The 16925-nt window shown below is 38.8% G+C and overlaps 1 protein-coding gene and 1 pseudogene across 1 annotated transcript in view; both read right to left on the reverse strand.

Moving 5' to 3' along the window:
* The window catches only part of ADGRL2 (adhesion G protein-coupled receptor L2), a 693508-nt gene that overhangs the window by 286912 nt on the left and 389671 nt on the right, over positions 1-16925 (reverse strand). The window lies entirely within an intron of this gene.
* The window catches only part of LOC100596719, a 112650-nt pseudogene that overhangs the window by 93591 nt on the left and 2134 nt on the right, over positions 1-16925 (reverse strand).

Below are 16925 nucleotides of genomic sequence, written 5' to 3' on the forward strand. Positions count from 1 at the left end.
ATAACCCTGACAAATGCTTGCATTTGGTAAATTATGAGCTAGCCCAGTTATGTTTGCATAAATATAATGAAAAGCATTTTTGAAAAATTTAGTAAGCGTATAAAGCAAGGCATTCTCTTGGTAATGATTTCTTTGACGGATAAACCAACAACCATGCAGGGCAAGTTTATGAAGGTGCCTCCTTGAGTGCTTTAGAATGTGTATGTATGTGTGCGTGTGTTTGTGTATATGTACACAAATATATGCACAAAAATAAAAAGTTTGCAAAAATTATGTAAGTGGCAGAGATATTCTTACAACTAAAAAGAAATAGAGAACAAGCGTAGGCATTTAAAATAGCTACTTATATTTGAAAAGAAGAACACAAGCTAAGTGCAATTGAATGCTTTGTTAATATGGTACATGGATAATTCATATTCCCCATACATAACTCTTGGATAACACAGAGATTACCTGTTAGGTAAAAACATTATTATATTCTCTTCCAGCAAGCTAGATATCACACCTCAGCTGCACTTTTAAACAGGTATCTGTATGTAGTTGAAGAGGAGTTGTGGGTCGCTAATAAAAAAGTATTTGAATAGGCAAAAATAATATTCTACTCACAGGTAATATGGTGCTATTTGTTATCAGATTGCTTTGGGTAGACCCGAGCACTGAGCATCCAACATGTGGATGCAACAACAACAACAATAATATACATTCAAGCAAAGCCAAGGAAAGATATACATTCATTTAGGATTGTCCAGATTATCATGGTTTTTAAAGTAAGCATAATAAGGTAGGGAGACTGACCACTGAATTTGCTACATGGATAGCAAAGCTATTGTGAGAATTCTATAGCCTTTAAAAGTCACCAGGAGCCAAGGAACACACTTTCACGTGAAAGGATTATCATCAAGGCCTTTTCCTATGGGCAGGCCATACAAAACAAGAAATTTGCACATTCTCCTATGAGGATAGACTGTATTCAAAAAATAAAATAGACCATGAACAGTGGGTGGAGTGGAGATGATATTCTTAGGGGAAAATTCCTTTAATTCCTAAGCATGAATTGTAGGAAGAGCCTGATTGTGATTTATGGCCTTAGTCATCCTTTTTTTCCCCCAGATAATTGTACACTGTAATTTTTCTTTCTGATAATTAACCTTAGTCATCAAGTCTTTCCCCATTAACTGCCACCCACCTTCACTTGAGGATGGGAAGTAACAGCTTGAGAGAAACCAGGATTACAACAGGCCTCTGGTTGGGTAAAATAGCGCAGCAGACCAAGTTGAATTTGTACTACTTTCCTTACCCTTTGAGGTAGTCCCTATTTCTTATCTTCTGTTCCTCCAATTTAGGGCTAAACCCCTAGAAAGCTTAATGCTTTGCTTTTGTTTCAATATTAAAATACATTAGAGCCATTTGGTAAGCCCTTATCACCCAGCTTATGACTTCTCTTCCTATGAAGAGAAATCTTTTCATGAAATTTCTCTCCTGAAAGTCATCCATGGCTAAGTCATTGTGACAGCTAATGTTCTCATATTCCATCTTCCTTGTCTGTGTCTCCTCCTTGTTGCCTGATCAGGCCTTGCTTCCAGAAACTCTCCACCCTTTCTTCCTTTCTTGGGACATTCTCAGTTTTCTTTTTAACTGTGTGACTGCAACTTCTGTCTCTTTCCTCTTTGCATTCTACGTGTATGTGATCCTTAGCCCTTTTCTCACCTGTTCTCTCTTTTCGTTGACAATCTCACCTATGCTTTGGGTCCTGTCTGCAGAGGATGCCCACAGCTCTGCTGTTAGCCCTGCGTCTCCTCAGTGCTAAATACAGGTTTCCACCTGCACACTGCTCTTCCCTGGAAAGACAGGCTCTGGCACCTAAAACACTCATTACGTCCAAATTGGATTTGATATCTTCCCTCTCACATTTACATCCCCTCCTATGTTTCCTATTTTTTCCAAAATGTCATCACCAAGGTTTGAAACCTTAAAGTCAAGTATGACAGCTTTTCTGTCTCTCTCTGCAATAATACGCAAAACCCTGTCCATTTCTCCTCTAAGGTATCTTGACCATTTATATCCTCTTTTCCATCCCTTTTTAGAAAAAATTTTTTAATTTTTTGTTTTTATTTTTATTATTATTTTTTTGAAACGGAGTCTTATTCTGTCACCAGGCTGGAGTGCAGAGACGTGATCTCTGCTCACTGCAATCTCTACCTCCCTGGTTCAAGTGATTCCCCTGCCTCAGCCTCCCAAGTAGCTGGGACTATAGGCGTGCACCACCACGCCCAGCTAATTTTTGTACTTTTAGTAGAGACTATGTTGGCCAGGATGGTCTTGATCTCTCGACCTCGTGATCCGCCCGCCTCGGCCTCCCAAAGTGCTGGGATTACAGGCATGAGCCACCACACCTGGCCCCAAAATTTTTGTTTTTAAAGACAGGGTCTTGCTCTGTCTCTTACGCCGGAGTGCATATAGCTCACATGATCACAGCTCACTGCAATCTCTAACTCCTGGGCTCAAGATATCCTCCTGCTTTGGCCTCCTGAATATCTGAGACTACCCCGCCATGCTTATCTAACCTTTTAAATTTTTTATAGAGATGGAATCTTGCTGTTGGCTAGGCCGGTCTCAAACTCCTGGCCTCAAGAGATCCTCCCATCTCAGCCTCCCAAAGTGCTGGGATTATAGGTGTGAGCCACCACGCCCAGCCCATCACCTCTTTTCTATAGGCTGGCTTCCTGCTGTTCTTTCACAGGCTGACCTGGCTACAGGAATTTTGCCATTTAAGAGCCGCTCCCAGCAGGGCACGGTGGCTCACGCCTGTAATCCCAGCACTTTGGGAGGCAGAGATGGGCAGATCACCTGAGGTCAGGGGTTCGAGACCAGTCTGGCCAACATGGTGAAACCCTGTCTCCGCTAAAAACACAAAAATTAGCCTGGCATGGTGATGTACACCAGTAGGCTTTTCTGCATCCAAACAACATTATACATTGCTGCCAGAAAAATAATACACAGGGCTAGGCGTGGTGGCTCACGCCTGTAATCCCAGCACCTTGGGAGGCCAAGGCGGGTAGATCACAAGGTCAGGAGTTCAAGACCAGCCTGGCCAATACTAAAAATACAAAAATTAGCGGGGCATGGTGGCGGGTACCTGTAATCCTAGCTACTTGGGAGGATGAGGCAGAGAATTGCTTGAACACGAGGGGTGGAGGTTGCAGTGAGCCGAGATCGCACCACTGCATTCCAGCCTGGGCGGCACAGCGGGACTCTGTCTCAATAAATAAATAAATAAATAAAATTAAAAAAAAAAAAAACCACAGTTTTGTTCATGTTTATGTGCATTCCCATATCTACATGCATTTGCTTCAGACATTTGCTTTGCCAGTATTTTTCTTTTTCTGCAGAAGTGTCTTTTTCTGTCATCATCCTCTTTTCCTCTCTTCAGTACCCCTATGTCATCCAGTATTTGAGTTTAACAGTTTTGTCTTTCCAATAGATGATGAATTCCTTAACTAAAAGGCCTGATATGTTTATCTTCATATCTCCCACATACACTCCAGTGCCTGACATAAAGTAGCTCCTCAAGAAATCTTTGGTTTTGAATTAAGGTGAGTTTCATTCCTTTGTTTAAAAATCTTCAACATTCTCTATTTGCTACATGTTACAAATTGTTTTATCTGGTCAACAAGACCCTTAGACTTGGGATCTGGGAAAGGTGGGGAAGAGGAAAGCAGAGAAAGAGGACCAAAGAAGAAGGAAATTGGAAGCAGCAGCAAATGGCAGGCTGGAAGTATTCCGAGACCATTTTTGTGTTGTTCCTTTTCCTACTGATTACTATCTGGTCCTTCAAGGCCCAGACATCCATGTACCACTACCACCAGTCTCTCCAGGAATCTCAATGCTCAGCGCCCCTGTTAGACCATATCCAGACCCGCCGCTCCCAGGGGATGCCCTGTGTCCACTGGCAGCCACTTAGTGGCTGATGTGCTATGCTCTGTCTTCAGGCAGGAAAACCGGACTAGCCAGCTAAGCCTAAGAATGCACCTATCCTAAATGCTAATGGTAATTCCAGACGCATTAAGCAGACAGTCAGACTTTTAGGGCCTTCTCTTTTTGCCAAGTAATGCACAGGTATTAGATTTAACTGGTTTTTAGGAGATGGCTGCCCTGAATTTGGTGTTTCACCCAGGTAGTATGAGCCAACAGAAATCTGGGTTGTGTAAGAGGGGAAGTACAATGATGAAGGGAGGCCTAAGCATCCCCATACAGGCTTGTCTCATGTAGTTAAATAAATCCATTTACTGTTACCAGCAAGGCCAAAGATGAGCAGGGGGAAGGAGTAGCCCCAGAGAGGTGATGGGTTTTTCCTTAAAGACTAAGCTCTTTTGTGTCTTATTGGCCTCCTTTACTTCATATGCAGATATCTGCCCCACACTTCCTTCCTTAGTGTAGAATACAAGAGCACTAAACTAAAAATAAAACAAACAGACAACAAACAAAAAAACCCATTACTTTTGGTGTGCTGATATTGGAAAATGTAAACTTAGAGACTGTTAGGTAATCCTAAGTCCAGACTCACTACTCATTTAACCTTGGCACAAGTTAATGTTTAAGTGAAACTTTACAATAACCAGTTTCCATTTCTTCATTCTCCTTACATTTTTTTACCCATTTTCATTGTAAATTGTTTTACATTATTTTGCTCTTCCTTTTCTTCAGTATGAGAATAAAGTTGTTTTTATCTCTGTGTCATTTCCACCCTTTCCTATACTTACTTTCCCAGGAGATGATCTCAGCAGTGTCCACACCAGACCAAAGGCATCTGGCACATACTCTCATAACTTTCCTCGCCTCCACCTCAGATTTCCTGACACCATCCTCTTTTCCTGTCCTTCTCTCTTGGAATAAGACAACAACAACAACAACAGAAAACAAAAACTCTCTAGCTAGCATAACTACCTGGATTCTCCCCAACTCCTGTTCCATTAATCACACATTTCCCCTAACAACTCCAATTGCCCCTGCTCCACTAATTTCTTCCCTTCTACAAACATGGTCAAATCTCCACTTGCCTAAAACTTTTCTTGCTTACTTCTCCCACTTCACTTTCTGGGTACAGATTCCTCACATTTGCTATCTTCAATTATTCTCCCCTTCATTCTTCTCATGCCCTTGAAATATGTCATCTGTGGAATACGTATTTCGGCCCACAAATCTAAGGAAACAGTTCTTGTTGACCTAATCATTGCTGACTCACTAGCTGCTTTCATTCCTTCTATGGTTCTCACGCTGTATTAATCAGCGCAGTTGACCATCCTGAACTACCCCAGTGTGTTGTGCTTCTACACTGGGTTACATGCTTTCTTCATCTCTGTAGCAAGAGTTTTCTCAGGTTTCCTGAAAACTTTCTAGTTCCAGAACAAATTCCCTACTTTCTTCTTTACAAATGTATTATCTTTCTTTCCTATCCCTTAGTAGCTTCATGAAATTACTTGCATCATCTGTGAATGTGGTTCCTTTCATATATTACCATAACCCCATTAGAATGCATTTCTTATAGGCAAAAGCCCCTAAGATGTTTTTTAACTCTCCTTGGTAAAGATACCAGTAATCCACATAACAAACATTTTTTAATATTTTGGTCCCAGCAAGATGGTGTTTTCTTAATTCATACCTATTTTGGAAATTTCTTTTTCTTTCTTTTTTTGTTTTGTTTCCTAATCACGTGTGTCTGACCATGACAGAGCTATAAGGAAAAGTTGTTTGAGCTCAGGGTACTTGCAATTCATAGTTATTCTCTGAAAACCACTGTTCTTAAATTACTGTGTTGTACATCATGAAGATACCCTGGAGTTCTTTCAGCATCCTTGATTTTCTTCTTCCTTCTTGCATATTTGTGATATGTAGCATGAGAAGGTTATGACTACTCTGAAAGTGAAGTGGAAGCTTAGGTGGTATGTATGAGTGTTTTTATTGTCACCTTCCATCTTTGTACTTGTACATTGGCAGAGTTTTTAGAAAGAAGGGGTGATGCTGTCTAGCTGGTGTTCCTCAGCTGGTCATATTGAAAACACATAGGTAGATGCCTGCCTACTTTTGGTCAGACCCAATGGTGTAAAGTGCCCCATATCCACCTACATGTTGTGTTCACCTTTTTTCCTTGAGAAATGACTATTCTTACAGATATAGGCTTTCAGGGAAAGGTATGACAGCCTTCCTCTTCAATATATTCTTATAAAACTTTTGGGCTTGCCTGATAGACTCTTTCACATATCCTTTAAATTTCCATTCAACCCTCAAGACAGAGGTAGCTTCCTTCATCTTACACAAGAATAGGGTTGAAAGAATATCAGAGAGCAAGTCAGGCTCCCAGGACCATGAAAACTGTATTTATGGAAGGCCATAGATTCAAGTTTCTGTAATGTGGGCTTTCCCCCAAGGTAATGACTGCTAAAAACATGTATGTCCCAGGGAACTGAGTTAGGTTGCTTCCTGAGACAATTCCTGGGAGAAAAGAGATAGCCAATGCAGAGACTCTATCTATCTGACTTACTATAGTACATCCTCTGCTTTGCAGTGTCTAACAGAAATGGGCGCTCCATAAATATTTGCAGAACTGAAATGCATTGAAATGTTGGCAAGAAAACAGACAGCATTGATAGTAGTACCAGATTTGGGGAACTTGGGCAAATTCCTTATTTTTTTTATACCATTTCCTTAATAAATTATCAGATGTTCCTGGTGTAGTGATTTAGGCAGACTTTTTCCCCTAGGGTGTTGTCAAGGTAGTTGGGAATTTGGTTGAAGCTGATCTCTGAAAAGATTCAGTGGAAAATCTCACCGCAGGACATTTTAGGATTAGGTACTTTCACAAAGAAATCAGTTCTGCTGAAGCTTCTGGACCTAGCCAATGCTGACTACAAGATACTAGATTCGACAGACAAGTAGGCAATACAGCTGTGTCTCTCCCTTTGTTCCTCCATAGGATTTAATCATAAACTTATATTGTTTGAATATAGTTTCACTAATTATGAAATATGATCAGTTCGGACAATTACATGAAATGTCAAATAGAAATATCCCAGACCTGGCATCAGTGGTTATAAATCAGTGTTCTAGTAATGTTTAATGTACCCTCAACACTTTTTCAGAAACCAAAAACATTTTTAATCAAAAAGAAAACAAGGTATGCCACCGATGAAAATGACATACATATTTTTGTGCTTATTATTTAAAGAAAGGAGAAACATCTGAAATCTGTTTGCTAACTACAGTATAATACAAATTAGCCTGCAGGCACCGTGTGTGCCGTACCCTGTCTGCTTGCCAGCCCTGCTTAGTCCCAACGTATTAATGAGCAAGTGCAAGTATTTGAACAATCAGCATTTCTGCATTTGCATGCAAACTCCCATGCTGTGTAATTATACACAGAGCTGGCACTCAAATTAATTAAAGCTGATTTTTCTGTGACTGCAAACTGGTCATATCCTCAGCTTTGCCTTCGTATGAAGTCATCACTCTACATTCAACGTGACACTCTGTCCCCGGCATTCTTAGTAGTGCTAATGTTCGACAACTGTGAATCCGGCAATATTTTAGAGAGCAGCTGACAATGGCTGGGTGTTCTTATGCTTTTCCTCTCCTATCTTTGCCCCTTCTGGAGTATAAAGAACAGCTTTTGAACACTTGCTTTGTAATTATCTCAAATACTAATGCAAACAAATTACATATATTGTTTCAGTGGGTTCCCTCCCCTCTTTTATGACACCACCCACTTGATTAGAGCTTACAAACAATTCATCAAACTTTAAAAATTTGTTTATTTGATGCCAAGAAACAATTAGTTGTGATGGTTTTAGTCTTAATTTTGAAAAGGCTTTAACAAGTGATATTTTATTTTAAGAGATAAAGATCTTATCATTCAAAATCAGGGAGATTAGGAAAGAAAGAAGCAGCAATGACTGCTAGATTCGATTAAGACTTTTTGAATCCTCATCAAACATAATGGACTTGAAATGGAGACTATTATTTGCCAGAGAGATCCGTAAATGTTAACTTCTAGGACAGAAGGCTTTCCTCAACTCTTCCCAATAAAGCCATCTCCTTTGGTTTCTCCATTCCTCTGAAGGAAATGTTCCTGTGACAATTCTTTTGAAAAGACATCTTCAGAGCAATTAAGATGTCATTATGATTCTCTTTTCATAAATTTAAATCTCTGAATAAAGGTGGCTACTAAAACATCATCGTGTAGGGCCTCCGGAGATGAGCTGCTTTGACATTTTCCTCTGAAATCATCCGTTACCACACAAGCACAGCTCACCATCTTCCTCATTGCTCTGCATTTCATTAGCCAGAAACTGTACCGACAGCTATTGCAGGGGCTGGCTATCTCTTTTTAGAGCAGGCACCAGACAATTCTATCCCTCAAGTTCAAGATCCTGAAATACACTGGCAAGATTGCCCTAGTAATCTACATTTGAAAGGGAAGATGGAGTAGTAGGAGATTTCTTTATACTCTGACTTTAATGATCAAACAAAGAGATATAATTGCCCTTACCTTATCAGTTGTAATGCTGGATCCACATAGAACACAGTGATCAAGCTCCCTTCAAATTCCAACTGGCAAACAAGTGAGAAAAGAGTATTGAGCCTTTTCCAGAGAGGCTCCTGGGGAAATCACAGTCTCAACACTATTAAGATCCCAAGCCTGCCCTTCTGTGTTTCGTCAAGAATTTCCTAAGCAGACAGGTGTCATATTGGCATGAATTTTGTTGCCAGGTACATCTTAAAAGTTGGGCGTGGCTGTGATCAGGTAGCCAGTTCCACCTGTCTCTAAACCCTCATAACCTCCATTGCTTTCAATATTTTGCTCAAGTACCCAGTGACTTCATGATTTACCCACGCACTGGGCCCGGCTAACTGACGTGTGGGAACAGTATCGAGTTAAGCAGCACCGTCATTGTAGTACACAATGCTCATTGCTACTGGCAAATACCTATTTGCTGAATCAGGATTGGGCTGCAGTGAGCAGGACTGGGCTGTTCTACAGCTTTCTGTTTGTTTCCTTTTTAGAATCACCCTCTTCTAATTAAATCTAACCATTTAGCAAAAATGGGCTCTTTTTCTGTTCCTGCCTTAAAAAGATAGCTTTATTTAAACATAGAGAATGACTGTATTTTCACCTTTTCTAAAGCAACTGTTTGCAAAACAAAAGGCAGAGGAAGAAAATAAAATCAGAGTTCCTCGAACAATCAAAATGAACACCGCTGTGTACGTTGTATGTTGTACATTTTGCTTTTAAATTTTCTGATAGCAAATCAAATACATGTGTTAGTTATGATCCTTTTACTTCTTCTAAAAAGAAAAGGATAATAGGAGAAGCATTCTGTAAACTTATTAAGGAAAGGAAATCATTTTAGCTCCCTAAGGAGCAGTAGACAGTTAATTTATTTTATTGTTGATTGTGGTATTAAAAAAAAGTTGGTTGGCTACATTATCTCTTTATAGTCATGTATGTAAATGGAATTCAGGTATTGAAGAAGCAAGACAAGATTTTAGAAACATGCCAAAATTATATGTATTATTTGTCATGCAAGTATAACATGATCAAAACAAAGTATAAAAAATATAGGGCTAAATAGATGGAAAGGTCATGCATTTGACTTGTAATTTCAACCCATTTTGTCAATGTACTGTACTCTAGAGGTGGGATTTTAATTTTCTCAGACCCCTTGATTCCTTAAAGACATTTAAATCAAGCAAACTGTGCTATTTTTAGATTGATTTGGTCTCAAATACCAAAGTTTCATCCAATATCTCGCCCAAGCAAAAATTTCTTACAAAATATTGCCTTTGCTTCAACTTGCCCATCACATCTAGCACAAGATTGACATGTAATGAGTTCAATAAATATTTGCTCAGTACATGTTTAGAGGTACATTTATAACTACATATATGGAAACTATAAATTATACAAATCAACTAACCTGCAAACTCTTGAAGGCTTCTTTCATATATAGGATGTATACATGGTATGCACATACATGTGAGCAGTAATCATTGGCCAAGTAAATTAAAATTAAATAACTTTGAAGATAATACATTACTACCTCTAAGACAATCTAGTTTCATTTTAAATGAGATTATTTTTGACCAATACCTTCCTGAATTTTCTATTCTTTGGTATGAGCTTTTGCTAAAGCTTCTGAGGATAAATTTAATCCCCATTCCACATGAAAGTTATTCAACTATTTGAAAAATGGCTATCATTTTTCTCTACGTCTCCTCTTTCTTCAGACTGAACATTCCTTTAATCATTATAACATGATATGGCTTTTAATGCCTATCACCATATTGGAGAGATTCCAGTTTGTCCATGCCTTTCCTAAATGTGGCAGTCAGAACTGAATGCATTATTTGAAATGTGGTCTAATTATGCAAAATACATGGGTACTGATGCCTGCCTTGTTCTGGACTCTGTTTCTAATAATTTAGAATTTTGTGGAGGCAGGAAATGCACTCTGAGGAGAGGTTGGCATCATTATTATTCTTAGTGCTTGAACTTTTACAAAACTAAAACATCTAAATCTTTTTCATACCCAATTCTGTGGAATCAAACCTCTTACAACTTTTTCCATCCATTCTAGAGTTTATCTCTGGTACTGGCTCATTGTTCTAATTATTTGGGATATTTGGATTCCTGATTTTGCTATCCAATGTCTTGGTTACCACATTTCATTTTGTGTCATTCTTTAAAAGACATCTGAGCAGCTACTATGGGTCAGGCAATGATCATACCGAGGGCAAGATGACAGGTCCCTTTCCTGAAAAAGCACACAGCCTGGCAAGGAGCCTGACAATATCATTATTATGGCTTCCATGCTTTCCTTCAAATCATTGGCAAAAAAAGTGCTAGTGCATGTCTCAGAGACCTCTCTTCAGATTGGCAACAATCAATCAACCCTAGATAATGAGAATAAAACAACTCCTATCATTTTTATTGAGCACTTATTTAATAAGGTGTAAAGAGCACTTTATGTAAATTATGTCACAAGAAACACAGTATCCTTATGACATAGATAATTTTAATCCTTATTATAGTTTAGGGAATTATGGTTCAGGAAGCTTAGGCAACTTTCAAAAATTTTCATGGTTGATAAGGTACAGGGCTTCAATTTGAACCCCTAAGGCTGTCTGACTCCAAAGTTCATTCTTAATCACATTTAAAGAGATAATTCTGCCATTTTGGAAACTTCCTAACCATATTCTAAAGTATCTCTAACTTATCTTCTAGGAACATATGAGCATTTTGATTAAAATACTTGCAAAAATCCAGTTATATTCTCTTTTGAAGAGAAAACATAAACTAGTTTACTTGTGGCTGCTTTGTTCTTAGGGACCCCATGCTGATTCTTAATAGTCAGTGCCATTTTTCAGCAGGCTCACTTTTATTTTAATAATTGTCTAAAGTTTGCTAGAGACTGATATCAAACTCATTGGTTTGTTCTGAAGTTCTGGAGTTCTCAGAATCTTTCATTTCTGGTAAAATCGAGTTAACATCAACTCCTCTCTATTCTTTTTTGTTTTGTTTTTGTTTTTATTTTTGTTTTTGTTTTTGAGATGGAGTCTCGCTCTGTCGCCCAGGCTGGAGTGCAGTGGCGTGATATTGGCTCACTGCAAGCTCCGCCTCCCGGATTCACGCCGTTCTCCTGCCCCAGCCTCCCAAGTAGCTGGGACTACAGGCGCCCACCACCACACCCGGCTAATTTTTTGTATTTTTAGTAGCAACGGCGTTTCACCGTGTTAGCCAGGGTGGTCTCGATCTCCTGACCCTGTGATCCGCCCGCCTCAGCCTCCCAAAGTGCTGGGATTACAGGCTTGAGCCACCGTGCCTGGCCAACTCCTCTCTATTCTTGCCTCTGCCCCATTCTCCATGATATCTCAAACATAATTGTCAGAGTTTCCACAAGCACATCCGAAGTTCTTTCTTTCCTGAAGACACTAGAATTTATTTATGTAGCTATCTGCTTCACCTTCTTGGGGTTCACTTCCTGTGATGGGAGTTACTAGAAGTAAAGAATGACTTGTTCTGTATAAAGCTTTACATGGACAACACACTGTAAACATATTTTTGAAAAAAAAAATCTACATAGCTAAGAGGGAAAAAAAATTCTGCTATGCTGTTTTGTAAAAATGAAAAAAGATGACTATTTTTGCCTTCTTGGGAGGAGCAACACATGTATCACTTATGAATAATTCTTTTGTTGAGGAAAACAACTAGATAAATCTAGAGTAGACACTCAAGTTGAGAAAGTCTAGGTCCTTCTGGGTGTGGTCTGGTAAGCAGCACTGGATAGACAGCGAGCTACATTTCTCTGTAATAAATTACAAACAATGTGTCAGTCTGCAAAAGAAGACTTGGAAATGGGAAAAATGGAAGTGAGATACTGCCCAGGAACAAGGCAGAAAGCCCAGAACGCAACAGAGGAATACAGCCAGGGAGGAATTTCAAGGAGCTCACACTCAATTCTTTTTTTTTTTTTGAAACAAGAGTCTCACTCTGTTGCCCAGGCTGGAGTGTAGTGGCATAATCTCTCGGCTCACTGCAACCTCCGCCTCCCAGGTTCAAGCGATTCTCCTGCCTCAGCCTCCCAAGTAGCTGGGATTACTGGCACGCACCATCACACCCAGCTAATTTTTGCATTTTTAGTAGAGATGGGGTTGCGCCATATTGGCCAGGCTGGTCTCTTAACTCCTGACCTCAAGTGATCCACCCACCTTGGCCCCCAAAGTGCTGGGATTATAGGCATGAGCCACCATACCCAGCCTCACACTCAATTCTCAAAACATAGCTGCCTCAGCCGTGTGGCAATCCAAGGGGTGACACAGAAATAGCAATATAAGGCAACGTCCTTTCCTTCCAGATGTAAATATAGTCAATGATCCCAATTTAGTAAAATGAAAAATATCTTTAGAAAAGAAAATAGTGTCTATTTGGTAATTTTTACTATTCCAGTGCGAGTGGGTATTAGAAAATAATAAAGTATTATTATTTATTAAAATAAATATATTTATGATTTATTAAAAATAATTTTAATATATTTGTATATCTTTTTATTACATAGAAAAGCCTAAGATTATTTTTGGTAGGTAAGCACAGAATGAAAGGACGTTATGTTATCAAGAGACTGTCGAGTCCCCACTTGTGAGAGATTTTCAGAAAGTTGATTTTACCCTATCTAGAAGAGACTGAATAATCAGTTTCATCTGAATTTTATAGGAATAACCAAAGAATTAATAGGAAATAAAAGATTTTTGAGACTCTTCCAGAAGAATATTGATATTATTTTCAATATTCCTAAAATGTTCTTAGTCAAATAAATATATGTATCAATAAAAATAATCAATTCAAATGGAGAGTATAACACATACTATTAAAAGGGATGCATATATGTACATATGTATGTGTGTGCTTATTTAGGATTCACAATTTAAGAAAATGTAGGATTCACGATGTTCATCAAGGTTTGAAAGTTAATTTATTAGGCCAGGCGCAGTGGCTCACGCCTGTAATCCCAGCACTTTGGGAGGCCGAGGTGGGCGGATCACCTGAGGTTGGGAGTTCGAGACCAGCCTGACTAACATGGAGAAACCTCATCTCTACTAAAAATACAAAATTAGCCGGGCGTGGTGGTGCGTGCCTGTAATCCCGGCTTCTCGGGGGGCTGAGGCAGGAGAATCGCTTGAACCCGGGAGGCGGAGGTTGCGGTGAGCCGAGATCGTGCCATTGCACTCCAGCCTGGGCAACAAGAGCAAAACTCCGTCTCAAAAAAAAAAAAAAAAAAAAAGAAAGTTAATTTATTGCTGAGAATGGTTCTCACTGGTAATATGCAGTACTGGAAGCCACAGCACCGTAGCATTACAGTAATTCATTACAATGGGAAGACGATCCTCACTGAAAAATTCAAGAAACTGAACAGTTAGTTACAGAAGGGCAATTATGGGACCTGGTCTCATTTCATTATCTAAGATGAGTGAGAATAAAATGCAAAACTGACACATAAATGATGCAAGGCATATTAGGTTTGAGATTTCTTCTTTTGTTTTAATTATCTAAGTTTTTATTAATAAGTGCTTTGAATTATATGATCTTATTTTGATGCTGGCTATTTCAAAGAAAAATAGCGCACGGGCTCATACTAGATTATGTTATAGTAATGCTAATCACTAACTTTTTTTATTACTATGTACCAGATAGTGTGCTAAACATTTTACATATATTATCTCATCTATAACTAACCACATCAGTAGTTTCATTATCTATTTTAACAGAGAAGAAAACTGAGGCACAAAGAAGTTAAGTAACTTTTCCAAGATCACACTGCTAGCAAATAATTGAACCAAGATTGAATTCAGGTAGAATCTGGAGACTGTATATTCCTATTCATTTATTTTGCATCTTCTAGGCGCTTCTTTTCAATGCACATACTATATTCTCAAGTGTTTTTCATATGATCTATACCCTTAGGAAGGAGAGATCCATTTTCCAAATTTATTTTTAATGTTAAAGTCTTTAATGTAATCTTCAAAGTGAGTACAAAATATACTTGTGTCCCTTAGGACTCAGCTAACTGGTCAACTTACTTAGGTATCTTTTGTTGATTTCATTGGGCAGAATTAATTGTTGTCTCCTCTGTATCCCTCATATAATGTACAGATGCCCATAATATCCATTGCACCTATGGATTTACATGTCTGCTTACCTCCAGGGCCTAGCTCAGTGTCTGGTACACAACAAATATCAAAAAATGTTTGTGGGATGGATCAATAACTCGGGCCAGTCCATATCTTTTCTTCATCATTTTTCTACATATAATTTCCCCTGCCAGCCACTGATTTGTCTCCTGCTGGGGTAAAATGAGTAGTGCCTTCTCTGGACTTTGAATTAACGTTTTCCCTGTTTACCAAACTAAAGTGGTAAAGAAACTCATGTTCCAAGCAAGGAACATTTTTGATAAATAAATGAGTTTAAAATGCTGAATCCACAGTGTCATGCTGAACTACCTCAAAAAAGAAGTTGCCCAAACTTTGTCCACATTCCCTGGGATAGATGTGGCTCAATGCCATTCTCTTCAAAATCTTTATTGTGAAGTAATCTGACCCATAGTTTAAACAGACATGGAAGTCATAATGTGTCACCCAACACAGACCTTGGGAAAAAAGTAAATCCAGTGCAGACAAATGCATTAGCCTAAAACGACTGTATCCCTTCTTCATTCTCTTATTTGACATTTATTGAACAAATGATGAGTCTGAATAAATGATGGTTGAGGGAGAGGAGGGAGGTTGCAGATAGGCTCTGAGACAGCTGCAGAGAGCAGGGGAACTTTAAGTGGAGCACTAGGACTAAGGTTTAGTTGGGAGACGGGAGAGTGGCAGGTAGACAGGATGAAAAGCACGAGGAACAGCATCAAGCGTATGGGGACATGGGAATGCATGAGCTTTTGGGCAATTGGCAATTGTGAGAAGTTCAGGGGAGCAGAAGGCTCTTGGAGGAGAGGAAAGAAGGATGTGTTAGCCATACATCAGTTCAATGTAAACATTTTATGGTAAAAGAATACAAGCCACAGACCTGCACTCTAGGCCTACCTCTGTCATGAATTCAGGGCATGGCAGTATGAAAATCCTTTTACACCAGGGGTTCAAAAATCAAATGCCTAAAATGACCAAGCTAGTAAAGATTAATGAGTGAGGAGTGTGGGTATAAGACAATAGGAAGTGCTAATGTGTTGTCAGGGGAATATTGGCCCAGTGTCATCCAGTGGTACCAGAACTTTCAACTTTCTAGATAAGTCAGATATCTGAGTTTTTATGTGAAATCTCCAAATTTTAAACTATTGACATCTAATTCAATGTTTTATTAAATATTATACTGGCAAAAAATGCCTATTGCTGCTCTACAACACCTGATTTAACTTTCTGTTCTATAAAATGACTTGATAATACTTGTTCAATCTTCTTCAAAAGATTATTAAAAAGATCAAATCATCTTTAGATAAACACTTAGAGAATTACAATGTGCTATAGCAATTTATGCATCATTTTTATTGCTATTAATGTCACCAATTCTCATTTTTCCCACAAGCCTACTTGTGTCTTGCTTGCTCTTCCTGGTCTTTATTTTTACTTTATTCTAACAGTAATTCAAAAAAGAGCTTAGCATACAATGGCCTAATATCAAAGGAATTGGCTTAACACTGCCGGGTCAAGATGGGTTGGCATCTCTGTTATCCCACATAATTCAATCAACTTGAGTAATTGGATCTTCTCTTGGCAGTAGGATGGGTATAAACACTTTAAAAACACATTATTTAATTTGATTTATTTATTTTTTTTTGAGACAGAATCTCTCACTCTGTTGCCCAGGCTGGAGTGCAGCTAAGTTTTGTATTTTTAGTAGAGATGGGGTTTCGCCATGTTGGCCAGGCTGGTCTCGAACCCCTGACCTCAGGTGATCTGCCCGCCTTGGCCTCCCAAAGTGCTAGGATTACAAGTGTGAGCCACCACTCCCAGCCTAATTTGATTTTATACACATATATATACTGAGGAGAAATTGCTTTCTGTATACTATATGAAAATGGCTTATTTGTGCATGTGTGTGAATATATATGTATCATATATACTGTATATGAAAGTACATGTATATATATCATATATACTGTATATGAAAATAGCTTTGTGTGTGTATATAGATATATGTGTGTATATATCTATATACATACATACATATATAAATACACACACACACACACACACACACATATATATGCCATTTTACCTCAGCCTACACAACTCCTGATAATCAAAAGTCCTAAAAAGAGGGCCGGGCATGGTGGCTCATGCCTGTAATCCCAGCACTTTGGGAGGCTGAGGTGGGTGGA

This window comes from Nomascus leucogenys, chromosome 12, assembly GCF_006542625.1.
Source record: "Nomascus leucogenys isolate Asia chromosome 12, Asia_NLE_v1, whole genome shotgun sequence".
Classification (NCBI taxonomy): domain Eukaryota; kingdom Metazoa; phylum Chordata; class Mammalia; order Primates; family Hylobatidae; genus Nomascus; species Nomascus leucogenys.